This window comes from Somniosus microcephalus, chromosome 10 (genome assembly GCF_052327205.1).
Source record: "Somniosus microcephalus isolate GS21.2 chromosome 10, FLI_Smic_1.0, whole genome shotgun sequence".
Classification (NCBI taxonomy): Eukaryota; Metazoa; Chordata; class Chondrichthyes; order Squaliformes; family Somniosidae; genus Somniosus; species Somniosus microcephalus.
Genome location: NC_140996.1, coordinates 107243823 through 107265083, shown reverse-complemented (window position 1 = coordinate 107265083; position 21261 = coordinate 107243823). Strand labels below are relative to the sequence as shown.

The following is a 21261-nucleotide window of genomic DNA, read 5'->3' as shown; positions in this document are numbered from 1 at the left end:
AATCAGCAAAGGTGAAACCTGCGAGAGCATCTAGGTTCACACTCCAGCCATGATATGATCGATTCCGTGCCTCGCTGGCTGGGCGGCTCGTTCATGTGGCAGAAGCCGCCGAGTGTGTCATTTTTTTTCCTCGCTGTTTCTTCTCACTGAATGCTCCCTTGGCCTTTGATGTTTTCGGGCATCCTCGTTGTTTGACGCCCACCAGCTGACAACCTCGGAGCTTCGGGAGGATTTGTGCATTTGTCTCCCCAGGTGTCGGAATTTGTAGGAAGCTGGTGGTTGAGTGCAAGCGGCATTGTTTACTTCCACTTTGGGCCGTGAGGTGTCTGGTTCTCCCAGCGTGACAGGCCATTGAGAAGAGGGCTGCTCGGGTGAGGGAAGTGGATTGGTGTGCAGGTAGACAGCTGTATGGGCAAGGTGCTCCGGAGACCAGGTGCATGCAGCATTGTCAGTCAGGGATGGTGATATGATGCTGATGTCCTCACGACCCTCGTTGCAGTGCGCAGAGTTACCAAAGGCAGTGGGGCCTGTTTCATTCAAAGCCACTTCATGCAAAGTCTGTAATACATTACTTGGTCCAGCAGTTACATGAAGACATTCCATCTCTTATCCCAGTCCTTGCTGCCAGTTGTGAATCTGTCATTCAAGCCAGTCCACTCTTTGCAGGGAAATCTCTGTTCCTTTGCTGGTCAAGATAAAATTTAGCCAATGTATGATGTCTGCAGCTATACAGTGCTTCTTACAGCTGGTGCAGGGCTGTGGCCGGGCTTTGGTAACAACAACTCCAGCAGATTGCTAATGGTCGTGATGGGAAAGTCTACCCAGAAACAAACCCAAATGCCTCTGCACAATAACAGCATGTTCGCAGGGCAACAAATGCTGTATCCAGAAGGTGCGGCTGCAGGTAGTTCGGCCATCATGTGTACTCCTTGTCACCAGAAGTCACAGTGACTGTGTCCGTTTCCTGCTGCTTTACACTCACTGCATACAGGTTACGATGATTTTCCTCCATCTGCTTCACAGCGTAATTGATGAATGCTGCATACAATGACAGTAGATCTGCAGGCGGCTCTGCAACATGCTTGAAAGAGGTCTTCAGCAGGAATGTGGCGTAAGAGCGCTCCACATCCAGGATCTCATTGTGGAGGGCCAGCGCTTCAATACAGTTCTCCAAGGATGAGGAGGAGTGGGGCAGGTGTTTTATCTCAGCATTCTCCGACTCAATCCAATTATTCGTGTTATTCCTGAAAGTCAGAATGGTACTTCAGGGAAATGCTGCCCACATTTCCTTCTACAGCACCTTGCAGGAGTAGAAACATAGAAAAATAGGAGTAGGAGTAGGCCATTCAGCCCTTCGAGCCTGCTCCGCCATTCAATATGATCATGGCTGATCCTCTATTTTAATACCATATTCCCCCTCTCTCCCCATACCCCTTGATGCCTTTTGTGTCTAGAAATCTATCTATCTCTTAAATATATTCAGTGACTTGGCCTCCACAGCCTTCTGTGGTAGAGAATTCCACAGATAAACCACCGTCTGAATGAAGAAATTTCTCCTCATCTCAGTCCTAAATGTCCTGCCCCGTATCCTGAGACTGTGACTCCTCGTCCTAGGCTCCCCAGCCAGGGGAAACATCCTCCCTGCATCCAGTCTGTCTAGCCTTGTCAGAATTTTATACGTTTCAATGAGATCCCCTCTCATTCTTCTAAACTCTAGTGTATAATAGTGGGTGAAGCTGCCCAATCCTTTCTATGTACTTTCTCACTTTCTACTCAGAGTCTGCATGAACCATATCCCTGCGGATGTCAAATAATTGCTGCTTTCTAGGATGGTCCAATATGTAGCTGCAGATCTTCCTCCTCATGTTCATTATGTCACTGAACTGGCAGAGTAACATCGTGACAGCTGGGAGGTGCTTCTTGAATGCATAGATTTTGTTAATGTCCTTATCCATGATTGCCGTCTTCACCTGAAGGATGCCATCATTTGAACGAACACTCCAACGATTTCATTCAGCAAAGTTTTAAAAGAAGTAGGTGAGCATATTGCAGATGCCCTAACTATAATCTTCCAAGGTTCTCTCGATTCAGGAACCATTCCTTTAGATTGGAAAATTGCGCATGTCACTCCGCTATTTAAGAATAGCGAGAGAGGGAAACCAGGGATTTTTTTTTATACTCGTTTTTATGGTATGTGGGCGTCGCTGGCAAGACCAGCATTTATTGCCCATCCCTAATTGCCCTTGAGAAGGTGGTGGTGAGCCACCTTCTTAAACCACTGCAGTCCATGTGGTGAAGGTACTCCCACCATGCTGTTAGGTAGGGAGTTCCAGGATTTTGACCCAGCGACGATGAAGGATCAGCGATATACTTCTAAGTCAGGATGGTGTGTGACTTGGAGGAGAACTTGGAGGTGGTGGTGTTCCCATGCATCTGCTGCCCTTGTCCTTCTAGGTGGAAGAGGTCATGGGTTTGGGAGGTGCTGCCAAAGAAGCCTTGGCGAGTTGCTGCAGTGCATCTTGTAGATGGTATACACTGCAGCCATGGTACGCCGGTGGTGGAGGGAGTGGATGTTTAAGGTGGTAGAGTGGGTGCCAATCAAGCGGGCTGCTTTGTCCTGGATGGTGTCGAGCTTCTTGAGTTTGTTGGAGCTGCACTCATCCAGGCAAGTGGAGAGTATTCCATCACACTCCTTACTTGTGCCTTGTAGATGGTGGAAAGGCTTTGGGGAGTCAGGAGGTGAGACACTCACCGCAGAATACCCAGCCTCTGACCTGCTCTTGTTGCCACAGTATTTAAATACCAGTTAGCCTAACATCTGTTGATGGGAAATTACTACAGTCTATAATTAAGGATAGGGTGACTGAACATCTTGACATTTTTCAGCTGATTAGAGAGATCCAGTATGGATTTGTAAAAGGTAGGTCATGTCTGACAAACCTGATTGAATTTTTTAAAGAGGTGACTAAAGTAGTGGATAGGGGTATGTCTATGGATGTTATTTATATGGACTTACAGAAGGCATTTGATAAAGTCCCTCATAAGTGACTGTTAACTAAGGTTGAAGCCCATGGAATTGAGGGCAAATTATTGACCTGGTTAGGAAATTGGCTGAGAGGCAGGAGACAGAGAGTAGGGATAATGGATAGGTACTCTAATTGGCAGGAGGTGACTAGTGGTATCTGCAGGGATCTGTGTTGGAGCCTCAAATATCCACTATATTTATTAATGACTTAGATGATGGGATAGAAAGTCATATATCCAAATTTGCCGATGACACAAAGATAGGCGGCCTCGTAAGCAGTGTAGATGAAAGCATAAAATTACAAAGGAATATTGATAGATTAATTGAATGGGCAACTGTGGCAAATAGATTTCAATGTAGGCAAACGTGAGGTCATCCACCTTGGACCTAAAAAGGATAGAACAGGGTACTTTCTAAATGGTAAAAAGCTAAAAACAGTGGAGGTCCAAAGAGACCTGCGGGTCCAGGTACATAGATCATTAAAATGTTATGAACAGGTACAGAAAATAATCAGAAAGGTTAATGGAATGCTGGCCTTTATCTAGAGGACTAGAATACAAGGGGGTAGAAGTTATACAGCAGCTATACAAAACCCTGGTTAGACCACACCTGGAGCACTATGACCAGTTCTGGGCACCCCACCTTAGGAAGGATATATTGGCCTTGGAGGGAGTGCAGCGTAGGTTTACCAGAATGATACCTGGACTCCAGGAGTTAAATTACGAGGAGTAATTACACAAACTAGGGTTGTATTCCCTTGAATTTAGAAGGTTAAGGGGTGATCTGATCAAAGGTTTCAGGATATTAAGGGGAACAGATAAGGTAGATAGAGAGAAACTATTTCCACTGGTTGGGGAGTCTAGAACTAGAGAGTTAACCAAAGGTATTAAGGGATATGGAGCAATATGGTGTTAGGTCGCAGATTAGCCATGATCTCATTGAATGGTGGAACAGGCTTGAGGGGCTAAATGGCCTACTCGAGTTCCTATGTTCCTATGCCTCGCCATGGCATAGAACACAACCCTGCTCCTGCCAAGATTGTCCTGTACCATAACCTTATGCAGAGGATCAATAAACAGCAGCTCAGGAACGGCCTTGAGATGGGACTTCATTGCTGGTCTCATGAATGCAATGAACTGGATGTCCTTCGCTTGTAGGCTAACACACACCGTCGCCCTGTTCCGCTCAATCTTTTCCAAAGTATCACAAAGTACATTCACGCTGTCATCACTTGCTTCGAGTCATGTCTTTATATTTCTAATGTCATGCAGCATTACTACCTTGCTGAATTGCCGCTGAATATAAGTGGAAGCCAAGAAAATAGTGGAAGTATCAGTATGGGCATTCCCACTGCTGTGCCGACACCCTCACCATCCACCATTTTACAGGTGTGTTAACTTCTAAAGCTTTACGGATTAATTAATGGTTGATGTTCAAGAATCTGTTTAAAAAGTTGTTTATGTCTTTGAGAATTAATTTCCTTTTACTTTCAAAATGAAGAAGCTTTTTATCACTACACCTACAAAAATATAGAGATGGATATGCTGACTTAAGTGTTTAATAATTTGCACTAAAATAAGCAGGAAAAAGTGAGCTGAGAATGTCAAGTCAGATTGTACCTGTAGAGAACAATCCAGGGAATCAGAATTGACATTTGCGATGATCGTATCAAAACGTCCTTGATACTTGGCAGGTAAATGCCCCAGTGAGAATGGAGTTTAATAGTTCTCTGCTTTTACATCTGATGTTCCTCTTTAATTGCTGTGAGTGGAATTTCAGAAGGTGCACCCTATTTAAGCTCTGTATTTTGCAAAATATCTGGCTAGCGGAATAGATTGTGCTACTTTCCGAAACAGCCCTTATCAAAGTCACAAAGGACATTGTAAGATTCGCAATTTTCAGCAAAAATCACGCAAGAAAACTGGATAAAAATTAAGACTGTTTATTGACCAAAGTAAGCTTGCACAGAAAAACCTTTGATAAAAGGGCATACAAAATGGCCGCCAGGCCCCGTGATCAGTTTATGAACCATTTTATTTCTGTTACTGCAAGCCAGACAGGCTTGTGGATTGAAGACAGTGAGCCCACGAAAGCCAATCTCTGGGAACCGAAACTCAGAGCAACAGCATACATATTCAATGGATTATAAGTACAGGATGGGGCCCATCAAGATATGGGCGGACAATGTAAAAACACTTATACCCATTTATCGTACAAAGGAAAAACCGTTTAGCAGCCATCAAGGAAAATGTCCGGACCGATCAATATGCGAACCGAGCCACGGTGACAATGCAAAAGACATTGAAAGACATTATCGGCCAGGAAGGCCAGTTTAAGTTATCACCGGCTCCGTTACAAGACAAAGCGCCCCTGCAGAGATTTCTGCCCGCCAAAATTAATACAAAGACAGGACTATGATTTGGCGGGAGATAAGACTGTCCCAAAAGAGTATAACTATGGATTGAAAGTCCATCTAAAAAACTTCGGACTCCGGGTTACTTGAACAACTTCTTCTTCACTGCCACGGCTTTCTTGTTGGGCGACTTCAGGCTTCCATTTTCTTCAAGAACTTTCTTCTACGAGGAACGAACGAAGGGCGGACGGTGCCCGGATCGGCGCCTCTTCCACTTCGGCAGATCGATGAAAACGTTTTCGTCTTTTTAAAGACAGACGGTTTCGGTAAAAGGACAACGTGGTCGGTGTTCAGCCAAACAAGGCTCGGCCACGACGAGAAGACGACGAGGGTGGCCCGGGTACTGGGGTCGGGAGATCATCGACGACCCAGGCCGACGGAGAAGAAACCCTCTGGAGAACCGGCGATCGATGCCACAAGATTCTCCCAAGTGCATAGCCTGCATCTGGGTCTGCTCCATGAACCCAAATTGACTTGGTGGATCTCAACCTTAACGAGCGCTCATCGAGGCTGGGTCTACCCCACCGCCTCGAGGGAGGAGAGAATATCGACTGCGCCAGAAGTTTCCAAATCCACGTGACGACGGAAAGCGGTGCCAAAAAGGCTGCGAACCCCCCCTTTCTCGCGATTTCGAGAGTGGTGAGCATGATCCCAAGTTCCCCAGGTCGAAACTTAGTTTAGGTATAGGGGAGGGAGTTAAGGGAAATCGTAATGTGTTTCCCCTTTTTCGATGTGCCGTGTGTTCCCCATTTCCATAGAGTCAAGTTCATAAATTTGTGCATGATTGTAGTAACTTTAATCTGTGCCTATGATATGTATTTTGTAATGCTTCAAACTGTTTAAAAATAAAAGCATCCATTTCGTGCTATTCAACCTGGTCTATTGAGTTCTTTCTCTGCACTACTGTTCTCTGCACCTAAGTCCAAGGTCTAGAACCGTAGGGGGGAGTGGGTCGAACCACTCAAGGGTAATTATTGCACGAAGCCTGGCAGGAGACCAGAAAGAGCAAGAGAAACCCCCTTACAGAAATGGCGACCGTGGCAGGACCTTGGCAGCAGGAAAGTAGTGTGTTAGATCAAGATCTGAATAGACGAAATGTGATGGATGAAAGAATAGCAGATTATGTTTTCGGAAAAGTCAACCTCACAAAACAATGGATATCTGATCTACTAAGGGATAGGCGCCCGCTAGACGCAGCCATCAAGTGGACAGCAGGTAGAGAGCATAAGAAATCTGTAGAAAAGGCGGTCTGGCTGATGTGCTACAAGAAGCAAGTCCAGCTTTTGGACCAGGTAGTTGCAGCACAGACAGTCCAGATCAACGGCTTGCTTAAAGGCGTGGAGGAAAAGGTTGCGGGAGGTCAAAAACTGATTGAATCGCTTGACGCGCTGAACCAGGAACGCCGCTCTGTAATTCGCTGCCACGAAACCCGGGTAGAATATTTAAAATGTCAGGTCGTGGAGGCCAAGGCCAGTGAAGGTAGAATGAGAGAGAGGTGTTCCCGTCTAGCCAAACAAGTAGATGCCCAAGAGGAAAAGCTCCTGGGAGCCAGGGCAGCATATAAAATGGCCATGGAGGATAGATCTGAGAACACCGACCACAGCACTTGCCGCCGGGAGCTAGAGGACCTGAGAAAGGCCCTAGCGAAGGCAAACGGGTTGGTGTGGCTCATAAATCCACCAGCGAGTCAGCTGTTGCTAGCCAAGGAATCCAAAAGACCGATTCCACAAGAGGCAGTTGGGGTACCAACCCCCGAACCTTCTGCGCCTCCTGCCTATGAGGAGTCTTGGACTCCGGGACAGGAGACGGAGACGGTAGAGGAAAAGAGCCCTGAGGTAGAGCAACCCCAGACAGTAGAGTCGGGGTCGGCGCCAATGTGTCCAACGAGACACCGGAGGATCGGTCCAAATGAAGAAAATGGCGATGACGGACCCCTTGAGAGTCAGATCATAATGCCTCATAGCGCACGACAGCTAAGAGAGATGATAAGTCACATCCCAAAACTCTCCGAGTCAGGAGATCCCTCCGTGCATTTCAGGGACGTGGAGCAGACCGCAGCAGTCAATGACTGCGACGGGGTTGAACAGTCTAAAATGCTGCTGTTCTCCCTGGACAGTTCGCTCCTCCAGTGTCTCCCTGACGAGAGCAAGAGAGGGCACAGGGACTATGAGTTGCTACGGGATGAGATTCTGGAGATCATGGGAGAGGGGGACGGAACTCCGTTCCTCCGTTTAGAAAAGACAGTGCAGCTAGAGGGAGAACCCCCACGGGTTTTCGCCGACAGGTTGTGGCCAGTGTATCGGCGCAGCTGCCCGGGCGGGCCGGCCCGGGCCGGGCTGGATGGCGAACAAAGGGCTCACTGGCTTCGGTGCCTGGTAGCAGGTTGCCTGCCAGTAGTGAAGGAACAGGCCAAAGCATGGTTTGACCCCACTAACGCCCGCTCCACGGAGGAAGTAGTACTAGATCAGCTCACGATCAGTTATAGAAACAACAAGGGCAAGAAAACGCCTGTTGTGAAAGGAAAGGTGCATGAGGTGAGACCCGCAGCCTCTGCTAAAAAGGAATGGCGTCAGGAGGGAAATCGCCATCCCCAAGCAAATAGCAGTTGTTACGGGTGTGGGAAGGAGGGTCATTGGCGCAAGGACTGTAGGAATCCTTGGAAGGATAAGAGGGAGAGAGAGTTCGCCGCAGCCCAAGATCGAGCCCAAGCCCGAGTCGCCAATGGCCCGAGAGTTTCCCCAACACCAGCACAACCACAAGTGCAGGCCGCTGCCCCAACACCAGTCCAGAACCCAACCGTAGCTTTTGCCCCGAATGAAGGGGGTGGTGCGGTTGTGGACCCCGCTGCGATCGAGTCAGTCTTGGAGACTATGCGGTCTCTGATGACCTGGCAGGGGAAGGTAGCGGTTGCTAACAGCCCTATCGCCCCCGAGACCCCAGCCGAAACACCTAAATGACTGACGCCCGCGCAGCCCATCTACTTGTGTCCGCTCCGCTATGACGCTTGGAGAAGACCTGTGGTGGAGATGGAGGTGGAGAAACAAAGGGGTAGTTACCTGTTGGATACGGGAGCTTCGTGTACCTTGATCCACACGGACAAACCTTTTGCCTCACCTCTGTCCGCCCAGGCTCCATATTTAGTAGCGGGTTTCACGGGTAGAGCACAGGCTGGCGCGCACTCCCTCCCGCTCTCCATTCAGTTGGGAGCGCTCCACACCACATGGACGTGCATCCTATTGAAGTGGAAAGAGGGGGGGGGGAAAGGCATCCTCGGGGCTGATTTCTTGGTGGAACACGGGATCCTCGTGGACCTGAGAAATCACTGTCTCTGGGGAGCCGAGGGCGGTTTAGGTAAGGTAGTCGTAATCCCGGGGAAGGAAGAAAAGGGGGCCCTGTGCACTATGAAGCCATCAGGAGGTTACGATCTCGAGCTCATGATAACAAACGTCCCAACGGACTTGCAGGCGCGTGTGTCAGAAAATCTGACCGCGTTCGCCACCCACAAGCACGACTGCGGGAGAGTCACTGGGTTCGAAGTCAGCGTAGACGGGGACCCCATGATCCGACCCCAAAAGCAGTATAATTTCCCCAAGGAGGCAGAACCCGACATGGAGACAGCAATATCTTCATTGGTACAGCAGGGCGTATTGAGGGCGATAGCCACCCACGTGAACTCCCCATTATGGCCGGTAAAGAAACCGGACAATTCGTGGAGAGCCACGGTGGACTATAGAGTCCTCAATAGTAATATCCCAGCCTGCGCGCCCACGGTAGCAGCAGTTGCAGACTTAATAGGGAGTATTCCAGCATCGGCGACCACATTCACGGTGCTGGACATCTCGAACGGTTTTTGGTCCATTCCGCTGCGGCGGGAGGACCAGTACAAGTTTGCCTTTACTTTCAAAGGGCAACAGTACACCTGGAACTGCTTACCACAGGGTTTTCACAACAGCCCCAGCATTTTCCATCAGCGTATGGCGGGGAGTTTGAAAGAGTTCAGCCAGCCCAACCAGATAGTGCAGTATGTGGACGACTTACTCCTGTTCACAGATACAAGGGAGCAGCACGGCCCACTGTTAGCCGAATTGTTGGAACTGTTAGAAAGGAAGGGTTTCAAAGTAAACCCAAAGAAAGCGCAGATCGGCCAGCAGGAAGTTAAATTCCTGGGTCTGGCCATCCGCGCTGGGGAAAGAGCCATAGATAAGGCCAGACGGGAATCTATACAAGATCTGCCGATTCCCAACACAGTAACGGGTGTAAGGTCCTTTTTGGGATTGACCGGGTACTGCAGAGATTTCATCGAGGACTATGCTGCCACAGCGGCCCCGCTACTTCGACTCTTACACAAGGGAGTCGAGTGGTCTTGGGACGAGGGGTGCCAGGCAGCATTCGAGAAGTTGAAAAGAGATCTGCAGACCGCGCCAGCCCTAGGGGCCATAGATGGGGGAGAGGAGTTCTTTCTGGAGGTAGCCGCTAGTGGGGACAGCCTGAGCGCAGTACTGCTCCAAGAGCGGCACGGCAAGCTAAGACCAGTAGTTTATTCCTCCAGGGTGCTCACGGATGTGGAGAGGAGTTTCTCCAATTGCGAACGGCATCTCCTGGCCACGCATTGGGCTGTGAACAGATCAGTGATCTTCACAGGGACCTCTCCCATTACGCTCCTCACCCATCACACCCCCACGAAGATGCTTCTGGACGGGAGGATTAAGGATGGGACCGTAAGCAGCGCTCGGATTGCGCGCTGGACCCTCCTCCTTTCCCAGATGGATCTCAAAGTTAAAGGCCTCTGCGCGCCAAGGCTCGCAGCCAATATGGCATATCCCGGGACAGCCCATCAATGTTCCGTAGAAGGGGTATGGGAAGTTAACATAGGTTTACGGGCCGGGATACATCCCACGGGCCGCGAGATCTACGTAGACGGTTCTAGCACTGTAGCTGACGGCAAGCGACTCACAGGGTGTGGAGTTTATGACCCTGCGGCAAACATTGCCCTGGCAATTAAGCTCCCCAGCACTATGAGCGCGCAGCAGGCTGAACTGTCCGCGGTGGCGTACGTGGTTACCCACCCCGAGATTTTCCCAACCCCATACACGATTTGCTCAGACAGCATGTTCACGTGCAATTCGTGTACGGAGTACCTCGCCATCTGGTCCCGACGCGGGTACACCTCCGCGGACGGGCGGCCTTTAACAGTTAAGCCCTTGCTGGAGAAGATCCTAGCAGCTGTGGGGGAGAAAGGAGAGGTGTTCATCCATAAGGTGAAGGCTCACTCCATTACAGAACCCCGCAGTCAGGGCAACCAGCAGGCGGATGCGCTAGCCAGGGAGGGTGCCCGCAGCGGCATTCTCTGGGACCCATACGAACCCGGACCCGTGGCGGCGATCCAAGGCAGGGAGGGAATTCCCGGGAACACAGGGGTGACACCGCCCCCAGACCTAAAGACCGTCCAAACCCTGGATCCCGCCCTAAAAGCAGTCCTAAAAGCCATCACAGAGGGCAAACAGGTAGAAGGTCCGTACAGTACGGCAGCCCTCACAGTCAAGGAAGGTATGCTGTTCCGAAAGGAGCAGTGGGTTGTGCCGCAGCAGCACCGAAGGGAATTCCTGCAATTGGCCCACGAGGGTCCAGGAGCGGGACACCCCGGACCTGAGGTCACCTGGCAACGGGTGGAACAGGCGGGATGGTGGCCGGGACTTCGGGACGATGTCCGCGAGTTCTGCGCAAGCTGTCTTGTGTGTGCTGCTAACAACCCAGACCCCCACAAAAGGAAGGTGCCCATGGGGCACATCAGGAGGGTAGAGGGACCATGGCAGTCGATTCAGGTCGACTACATAGGGCCCCTGCCCGCCGCCCAGGGAGGCTATAAGTACTGCCTTGTCCTGGTAGATGTGTTCACCAAATGGGTAGAAGCCTTCCCGTGCAGAACAGCTACGGCACTGGGTACTGCTAAGATCTTGATTCGGGAAGTGTTCTCACGGTGGGGACTCCCCCGTTTTGTAGAGTCCGACCAAGGGAGTCAGTTCACCGGTCAAGTAATGCAGAACGCCCTCAGGCTCTTGGGCATTGAGGGAAAGTGGCACGTAGCATACAATCCCCAGTCATCCGGGATTGTTGAGCGTATGAATCGGACCCTCAAGGAAAAGCTGAGGAAAGAGACAATGGGCTCGCCCCAGAAATGGGCGGAGGTCCTGCCTTTAGTCCTCATGGGGATCCGAGCCAGCCAGTCCAAAAGCACGGGGTATTCCCCGCACGAGTTAATGACTGGAAGGATCATGCGAACACCCACCCATGTGCTAGCCCCGGTGCTCACTGAGGGCCAGCTCCGAGAGGTGAAACGGGACAAATTCGCCCAAACCCTCTTGGAGCGCCTGAGACAGATTTATGGGCAGGCGGCTGGGAACATGGGAAGACAGCACCAGGGAAATAAACTGTTGTTGGAACCTCGGAAACAACAAGAGTGGGTAGTCGGGGACCAGGTCATGGTCCGAAACTACGCCAGGGTAGGGAGTTTTGAACCACTGTACATGGGGCCATACAGCATTGTAGACAAAGCCAGCCCCATGGTTTATGCAGTGAAGACGCCCCGACGTACCAAATGGTTTCACATCAACCAGTGTAAACTGTTTAAACCGGGTACACCAGGGCCACCAAAGGGGACCAGGTCTGAGAACAAAGATCCTCAGCCTGTAACAGAGTCACAGACCACACAGGCTGGAGCAGTAGCCTGCGTGAAGGGAGAGGCCATCCCATTGGAGTGGGAGGTCTCATCTTTTGAATGGGATTTAGGCAGGGGAGAGCCCGAACAGCTCAACCTCGCTTTAGACCCAATCACGGAGGAGGAAGAGTCAGAGGACGGCAGTCCCGCCCTCGACTCAAGCTTGGGGGAGGTAGGGAGTGGGGGTGAAGACTCGTTACCTGTAGGGGCAGGTGAGGTGGAGTCGGAAGCCACAGATCCCGACCCCGGGGGGGCGGAGCCTGAGGAAGGGGAGCTGGAGCCGGCAGCTGTGGAGGAACCACAGGCTGTGACGGTAACAGTCACGACCCCAGGTCCATCGGCCCCGGGAGCCCAACCCAAAGCAGCCCCTCGTAGGTCAGCTCGAGCGCCCCAGCCCAGAAAATTTTGGCCAGATTCTCCCCATCCTCCCCAACCACGGTTTAAAGCAGCCCCAGGAAGACATGATCCCCGTTCAGCAGCGACAGGCTGCGGGGGATCAAGGCCAAAGATCAATGCAGCCCCACCGCAGGGTGTGGCACACGACAGACCTCACAGGGATTCGGAAAGCCGCCCCACGGAGGGCGGCGCTGTACATAAGTTAAGATAGGTAATTATGGTCATAGTTTAAGGAATGTAAAGTATATGGTGTTAAGAGTACAATTTTGAAGTCTGCCCGGTATGTGTGTTTGTTAGGGAGCGGGGTCCAGGAACCCGCGCGTCCAATTAATTTAGGCCAGCACCTATCGGGAGCCCGGCTACATCATTTTGTTGGTTACAGAAACCTGGGATACGATGGAAAGGATTGTCGTCGCGTTCATGGCGATCGGGTGCGGGTGGGCCTACCGAGGCCGCACCAAGGACGTCATCATTTTCGGGTGCTCCGGGGACACGGCCCCCATCGCAACGGATGGGACGGGGGAGCGAGAGGTAGAGGAAACCGCCACCTACTTCCACCAAGGGAGATGGCCAGGTTGGCTGGGAACGAATTCTACGGAATATTCCAGCAATTTCGGTTTTGCCTACCAAGAGACTTCATTAACGTGCCCTCGAGTGAGGATCCTAGCGCCCAGAGTCAGCGTCACCGTGGGAAAGAGGATTTGTCTGGTGTGCAATGGGAACGTACCACCAAGGCGATGGTGGTGGCTACGAAAGCTGGGAAAGGACATGAGAAACTCTACGGTCGAGTGGGAGCGACTGGGTAATAATACCCATCGGACTATTACGGGAACTCACGGACAATTACGTGTGTGTTGGGACAAATGGTGGGAACCGGATGAGGGAATATATGTCTGTATGTGGGGTTCGAGACGCGTCTGCCCCAAGGGCGTGTCCATCTTCTTCCAGAGGCAGTGGCAGGATGAAGGGAAGGGGATGAGATGGGATGTTAGCACTCGAGCGTGCGGAGCCCCATACTCCCCTATTCCGGTGAACGCCACTGAACTCATCACCCGCCCACGCAAGCCCCTGCCCACGCTTCCGGTAGCACTAGCCCAGAAAGGAGGGTGCCCAACCACCACCAGGGGACCCGGGAACGGTTTAGTATTGGTACCCACCGGTCAGGTGCTGTACCAAGGGGTACACTACGCGGTGGCCTCAGTGATTTTAAATCTCACTGAGGTAAGATTGCCGGAGTGGTGTCCCAAAGAAACGGAACAATTATACCAGGTCCTGTTAACCAGTATGTTTAGACAATTTTACGAATTTGATTTTGCCGACATCGACAGAGACAAATTATACACCACACCGCCAGAAGTTTTGGATCGAGTCGGGAGGCAAAGAAGGGGTACTGTAAATGACATATTCACTGCTTTTAATACCGGGACATCTGTTGTCAACGCTCTAGATAACGTGGAACTGCAGACACAGATCAACGGTTTAAAAGCCCAGTTAAGGAACATATTGACAGACGAAAACAAGGTCGTGGGTTCTGAGTTGCATGAGGACCAGGCCATGACACTACACTTTAAGGACATAATTGCTGAGCTGGAGAAACACGCGAGAACGGTAAATGCACTCATTAAGGAGGATCGGAATGCGTCCGATCAAGCTGCGCAAAACGAGGCCTGTGTGCTGTACGGGGCGTGGTTATTGGGCGAGGGCCGCAGTAATCTTGAGGATTTAAAACAGGGTTTGGTCCCGTCCTGGATCAGCAACAAGCACTTGCAAGCACTCCACCCTTTTGAGAATGCATTAAGCCCGTGCCAGCTCAGACTAGCCGCAGAAGCATACCCAGTTCCAGTGGACTGCGGACATTCGAATCACACTATTATGGGAATAGTAGTAAGAATGCCGGTGTTGGGTCCCGCAGCAAAGCCCGCCCCGGTATACAGAGTAGAGAACATTGGAGTCATTCAGGGGGGCGCACACATTCGTTACGCAGTGGTCCCGCCTTACGTCATCAGATGGGAGCGTACGATGACAGGCACCGACCTCTCGGGATGTCGGAGCCGGGGAGCACACATCATCCTGTGTCCCCAGCACTTGAATGCCTTTTTGAAACCACAGTGCGGGTTCAGAACCGCTAGCGCGAAGCCGGTGAATTGCACCATGGAGGCAATGGCAGAGGACCATGTGCCCCCACAGGTAGCATATATCGGGGGTGGGACATACTGCGTCACCACTGCAGCGCCTCAGTACCGATATGGACAACACGAGTGGTGTTCGGTCGGTGATAGCAGTTTCTGTTTCAAACCCAGGGCCGAGGTTCAAGTGGCACAACAACGAATTGTTCCCATTCCTGCGCCCTCCACTGTACACATCACTATCAAAGAGAATTTCACAGACTTACAACGATTTGTCGCGCATTTTGGTTATGTCATTCCCCCTCTTCCCGAACACCTCACCAAGGTTTTAAAAGCCGTTATAGTTTCGCAGAAACATTTCTATACACTGGAGCAGAAGACTTTAGAGATAGGAAAAGACATATTGGATATAACCATCCCACCATGGTGGGACTTGTTCACCAACATAGAGGTCCCCGCCTGGATTAGAATAGCATCCCATATCCTAGTAGTATGTCAGGTTTTGATTGTGATATTTTTGCTCTTCGTGCATTGCAAAAGAGGCAAACGCCTCCAGAGGCACGAGAACACAGGAGAATGGAGAGAACGCTATGTGCAGATGGGGGAAGCAGATACCCCACTCTAAGCTGCTAGTATAAGATTAAGCGTCCCTCCATTTAAAAAAAAAAAATTTTTTTTTTTTTTTTGATTGTTTTGGGTTATAAGGAAATAAGTATTGTCATGTTATTAGTTGTTCTTAAGTTTTTTTGGATTAATAAAAGATGCATGCAGATGGCGCAAAAGGGTATCAACCCCTGCCCATCTGACAGGTGAAGGTGTTATAGTTTAAGATTTGCTGTCTATGATTCCAAATGTGCATGAGGTAATTTTCATTTTTCTCCGGAAATGGGAACTGCATGTGTCGTGAGGGGCATAGATAGTTAAGTGCCAGGAATGTTTGGATGTGGGGAATCAGGGAAAATTTGCTCATCAAGGATTATTGATACTTTAAGCAAGCTATCAGTATCACAGGGGGGCCTGTAAGATTCGCAATTTTCAGCAAAAATCACGCAAGAAAACTGGATAAAAATTAAGACTGTTTATTGACCAAAGTAAGCTTGCACAGAAAAACCTTTGATAAAAGGGCATACAAAATGGCCGCCAGGCCCCGTGATCAGTTTATGAACCATTTTATTTCTGTTACTGCAAGCCAGACAGGCTTGTGGATTGAAGACAGTGAGCCCACGAAAGCCAATCTCTGGGAACCGAAACTCAGAGCAACAGCATACATATTCAATGGATTATAAGTACAGGATGGGGCCCATCAAGATATGGGCGGACAATGTAAAAACACTTATACCCATTTATCGTACAAAGGAAAAACCGTTTAGCAGCCATCAAGGAAAATGTCCGGACCGATCAATATGCGAACCGAGCCACGGTGACAATGCAAAAGACATTGAAAGACATTATCGGCCAGGAAGGCCAGTTTAAGTTATCACCGGCTCCGTTACAAGACAAAGCGCCCCTGCAGAGATTTCTGCCCGCCAAAATTAATACAAAGACAGGACTATGATTTGGCGGGAGATAAGACTGTCCCAAAAGAGTATAACTATGGATTGAAAGTCCATCTAAAAAACTTCGGACTCCGGGTTACTTGAACAACTTCTTCTTCACTGCCACGGCTTTCTTGTTGGGCGACTTCAGGCTTCCATTTTCTTCAAGAACTTTCTTCTACGAGGAACGAACGAAGGGCGGACGGTGCCCGGATCGGCGCCTCTTCCACTTCGGCAGATCGATGAAAACGTTTTCGTCTTTTTAAAGACGGACGGTTTCGGTAAAAGGACAACGTGGTCGGTGTTCAGCCAAACAAGGCTCGGCCACGACGAGAAGACGACGAGGGTGGCCCGGGTACTGGGGTCGGGAGATCATCGACGACCCAGGCCGACGGAGAAGAAACCCTCTGGAGAACCGGCGATCGATGCCACAAGATTCTCCCAAGTGCATAGCCTGCATCTGGGTCTGCTCCATGAACCCAAATTGACTTGGTGGATCTCAACCTTAACGAGCGCTCATCGAGGCTGGGTCTACCCCACCGCCTCGAGGGAGGAGAGAATATCGACTGCGCCAGAAGTTTCCAAATCCACGTGACGACGGAAAGCGGTGCCAAAAAGGCTGCGAACCCCCCCTTTCTCGCGATTTCGAGAGTGGTGAGCATGAACCCAAGTTCCCCAGGTCGAAACTTAGTTTAGGTATAGGGGAGGGAGTTAAGGGAAATCGTAATGTGTTTCCCCTTTTTCGATGTGCCGTGTGTTCCCCATTTCCATAGAGTCAAGTTCATAAATTTGTGCATGATTGTAGTAACTTTAATCTGTGCCTATGATATGTATTTTGTAATGCTTCAAACTGTTTAAAAATAAAAGCATCCATTTCGTGCTATTCAACCTGGTCTATTGAGTTCTTTCTCTGCACTACTGTTCTCTGCACCTAAGTCCAAGGTCTAGAACCGTAGGGGGGAGTGGGTCGAACCACTCAAGGGTAATTATTGCACGAAGCCTGGCAGGAGACCAGAAAGAGCAAGAGAAACCCCCTACAACATCCTTTGTGACTGTGCTCGCTGACCTACATTGGCTCCCAGTTAAGCAACGCCTCGATTTCAAAATTCTCATCCTTGTTTTCAATTCCCTCCATGGCCTTGTCCTTCCCTATCTCTGTAACCTCCTCCAGCCCTACAACCCTCCAAAATATCTGCACTCCTCCAATTCTGGCCTCCTGAGCACCCCTGATTTTAATCACTCCACCATTGGTGGCCGTGACTTCAGCTGCCAAGGCCCTAAGCTCTGGAATTCCCTACCTAAACCTCTCTGCCTCTCTGCCTCTTTTTCCTCCTTTAAGATGCTCCTTAACTAAACTTTTGGTCATCTGCCCTAATATGTTCTTATGTGGCTCAGTGTCAAATTGTGTTTGATAACGCTCCTGTGAAGTTTTACTATGTTAAAGGCGCTACATAAATACAAGTGGTTGTTGTTGTTTGTTCCCGGGTTGCAGCTTGACCAACTCCTCCACCTTCTGCAACTCATCCTGGTCGAGTCATCGTCTCCAGACGTAGAAAGGTAAATATTCCGAACCAGGATGTGGCGGGTATGCACAAGCTGGTGCGAGGTGACACACAGCCTGTTCTTGGTCATGTTGTAGGTCAATGGCCTCGCAGCCCATGGCAAGGTATCAGGATTATAATTTCAGGCCTCTGAATTACCAGTCCAGTAACGTAACCATTATGCTACAGCATCCTTTTGCAAATATTACACCCCTGTCTAAAAAAAGGCAGAGGAATAAACCTGGCAACCACAGGCCAGTCAGCTTAAAGTCAGTGGTGGGGAAACGTTTAGAAACAATAATCCAGGACAAAATTAATTGGCATTTGGAAATGTATGGTCTAATAAATAAAAGTTAGCATGGATTTGTTAAAGGCAAATTGTGTTTGACTAATTGATGGAGTTCTTTGATGAATTAACGGAGAGGGTTGATGAGAGTAGTGCGGTTGATGTGTATATGGACTTTCAAACGGTGTTTGACAATGTACCACATAATAGAATTGTTAGCAAAATATTAGCCCATGGGATTAAAGGGACAGTGGTAGCGTGGATATGATATTGGCTAAGGGACAGAAAGCAAAGAGTAGTGGTGAACGGTTGTTTTTCAAACTGGAGAGAAGTGTTAATGTTAAGATTAAATGTTAAATGCATGGGTAGCACAAACGGAACCCCAAAAGGAGCTGTGGGTCAATTATTGGCTGCTGTTGGGTTCCGTTACTGCTAGTTGTAGACTGACTGCTGGAATATCCCTCAGCTTGACGACAGACGCACTGCACCAATCGTCCTGAGGCACGGGATCCACGGACTCACGGGGGAAACTGCAGGACCTGAGCCACAAAACACTAAGGCCTAGAAATTCAGTATAGCCACGTTTGGGGCGCTACAGTCGGGCGGCCGCTAAAGTTTGCGCCCGGCTCAAGTTCGCGCCACCTTCGCCGATATTCAGTGGCATCGCCCCAAGAGGTTGCTGCTGCGCTAAAACAGGCGATGCACGACTATCATTAGGCGCTAAGCCGGCGGCCCGGGGCGATACCCCCGAGGGCAGGCGCAGCGCAGGTGCGGCGAGTTGCTGATTGACGGCAGGCACTCTGGCGCTGGTCAGCTCTTAAAGGGGGAGGGTGGATTTGTTTGCCTACCACGCCCTGCACACTGCAGCCCTGAAGCTAGGCCTGACCACTTCTGCTTCATCTGTGCAACGCCCAGGGCTATGGAGAAGGCCAGGGAGAGAGCGCAGCGCTTCAGCGAGGGCGACCTGAGGGTGCTGGTTGGCGGAGTGGAGCGCAGGCGCCATGTTCTGTTCCCTGAAGGTGGCAGGAGGCCGCTGCCCAGCACCTATCGGAAAGCCTGGAGGGAGGTGTCAAACAGGGTGACCTCCAACAGCGTGGTTGCCAGGACTCCTGTGCAATGCCGGAAAAAGTTCAACGACCTCACTCGGGTTGTCAGGGTGAGTACCCTTTCCAGTGTCCTCCTCATCCCTGCATGTGCACCTCAGTTTATGGGCAAAGGGACCTGAAAGCCCTAATGCCCAGCCCTCATCCAGCAGCTATGGGACTGTCATGAAAATCACTTGCACATTCAGCACTTTACACACTGTACAAGCTATTCGACCATGGGAGGCTGTGCAGCCAAGATCAGGGCTTCACACTGTCAGGGCTAGTCCACCATGGGAGGCAGTGCAGACAAGATCAGGGCTTCACACTGTCAGGGCTAGTCCACCATGGGAGGCAGTGCAGACAAGATCAGGGCTTCACACTGTCAGGGCCAGTCCATCATGGGAGGCAGTGCAGACAAGATCAGGGCTTCACACTGTCAGGGCTAGTCCGCCATGGGAGGCAGTGCAGACAAGATCAGGGCTTCACACTGTACTTAGAGGCCGTCCTTGCTCTTGCAGGCCAAGGTGGCGCACAACCGGAGGAAGCAGCGTGAGACCGGGGGAGGCCGTCCTGACCTCAAAGAGCTCTCCGACCTCGACCAGCATGTGGAGCGCATTATGGCAGGCCGGCTGATTGGCCCCGTCGCCAGTGGAGATGCCGACCCTGTTCTGGGCCCCAATGGTAAGGGCATCACCTTTTTGACCTCTCTCTTTCCACTTGCGCCTCAGAACAGCATCCTTTGCCACTGTCCGACCAATGCAGTGCATGGCAGCACTCATGCCTCCCTCGCTGCCGCCCTGTCCTCACTCTAAAGCAACTCTTGTGCCTCCCTGCTTTCAGATGGTGAATCGCCAGGTGAGCAGGCGGGCCCTCAAGCTGCCACTGTCAGTGATTCAGAATTCGAGGAGGAGGAAGAGGAAGCCGGCCCATCAGTGCCACCCTCAGCCGAGGCAGCCCATGGCGATGAAGGGGACACGTCTTCCCTGGAGGGGAGCCGGGGGGAAGGGTCGGAGGAGAGTGAAGCTCCGGGGCCCAGCGGCCTGCAGCAACGCGGGAGGGGTGGGGAAGCTCGGTGGACTTCTCCCCAGAGGGTGAGTGCGGACTCCAGTCCTGTGACAGTGAGCGCAGAGTAGGTGCGGCTCCTAGAGGAAATGGCCGTCCAGGCTGAGCGCAGGCACACTGAGCTCATGGCTGCAGTGGCAAGGATGCCTGATTCCATAGAGTCTCTGTCAAGGAGTGTGCAGCAATTCGGAGCAGCACACGCCAGGAGTCTGCAGGATTTCGGAGCAGCACAGGCCAGGAGTCTGCAGGACTTTGCGGGAGCACAGGCGGCTTCTAGCCAAGTGCTCAGTCGTGCCGTCCATTCACTGGCTGGTGTCATGCGGACACAGACCAGGGCCACACGGGCACTAACTGCTGCCACCCTCGCTGGATCGGCCAGGCATCGCCAGGGCACTCGCCGCGCAGCAGCAGCCCAGCAGTCTGTTCTTCAGCAGTTTGCTGCGCATGCTGCAGTGCTGGCCCGTGCGAGTGCCAATGTCTCAGGCGACCAGGGAGTACCTGTGACCTGTCAGGTTGGCACCATTCCTGCAGCCGACACAGCCACTCCTCCATTGCAGCTGCCTCCAGCCGCTGGACAGACCGCTGCCGCCCAAGCAGAGTTGGAGCAGTCAGCAACCGGCCCGTCCAGGGCCAGAGCTGGTCCAGGCCAACCCCCAAGGGCATCTGCCGTCTCGCCATCTGACCCTCAGCAGCCTTCCCCCAGCCTTGCTGCAGCCACTGGGGTCCCATTGAGGAGGAGCTGCAGGGCGGGCAGGGGCCAGTCACGGATGCGAAAGGCATCACCCTCGCAGGGCAAAAAGTAGAAGGTCTGGCCAAATGCTTTGTGTTTGTTGAAAGGCCGAGACTGGTGTAGTTGTGTTTTTGGAAAGGCCGAGACTGGTGTATTTCTTTTTTTTGAAAGGCCGAGACTGTTTGTTTTGTGTTTTTTGAGGGGGCTTCTCTCCATTAGTTTGTAATGTGGGAAGGGCAGAGGTTTCCAAGTAATAAATGTTCTTAAATCGCACTCTCCATGCTTTATTTTGCAAGTCCTGGTTGCCCTGCTCGGCTGAGGGCTTGTGGAGCGGCTACATTCATCTG

The 21261-nt window shown here is 51.1% G+C and overlaps 1 pseudogene; it reads right to left on the bottom strand.

Annotated features, from left to right (window-relative positions):
• Nucleotides 1-639: 639 nt before the first annotated feature.
• Nucleotides 640-17876, bottom strand: LOC147111615 (uncharacterized; annotated as a pseudogene).
• Nucleotides 17877-21261: the final 3385 nt, after the last annotated feature.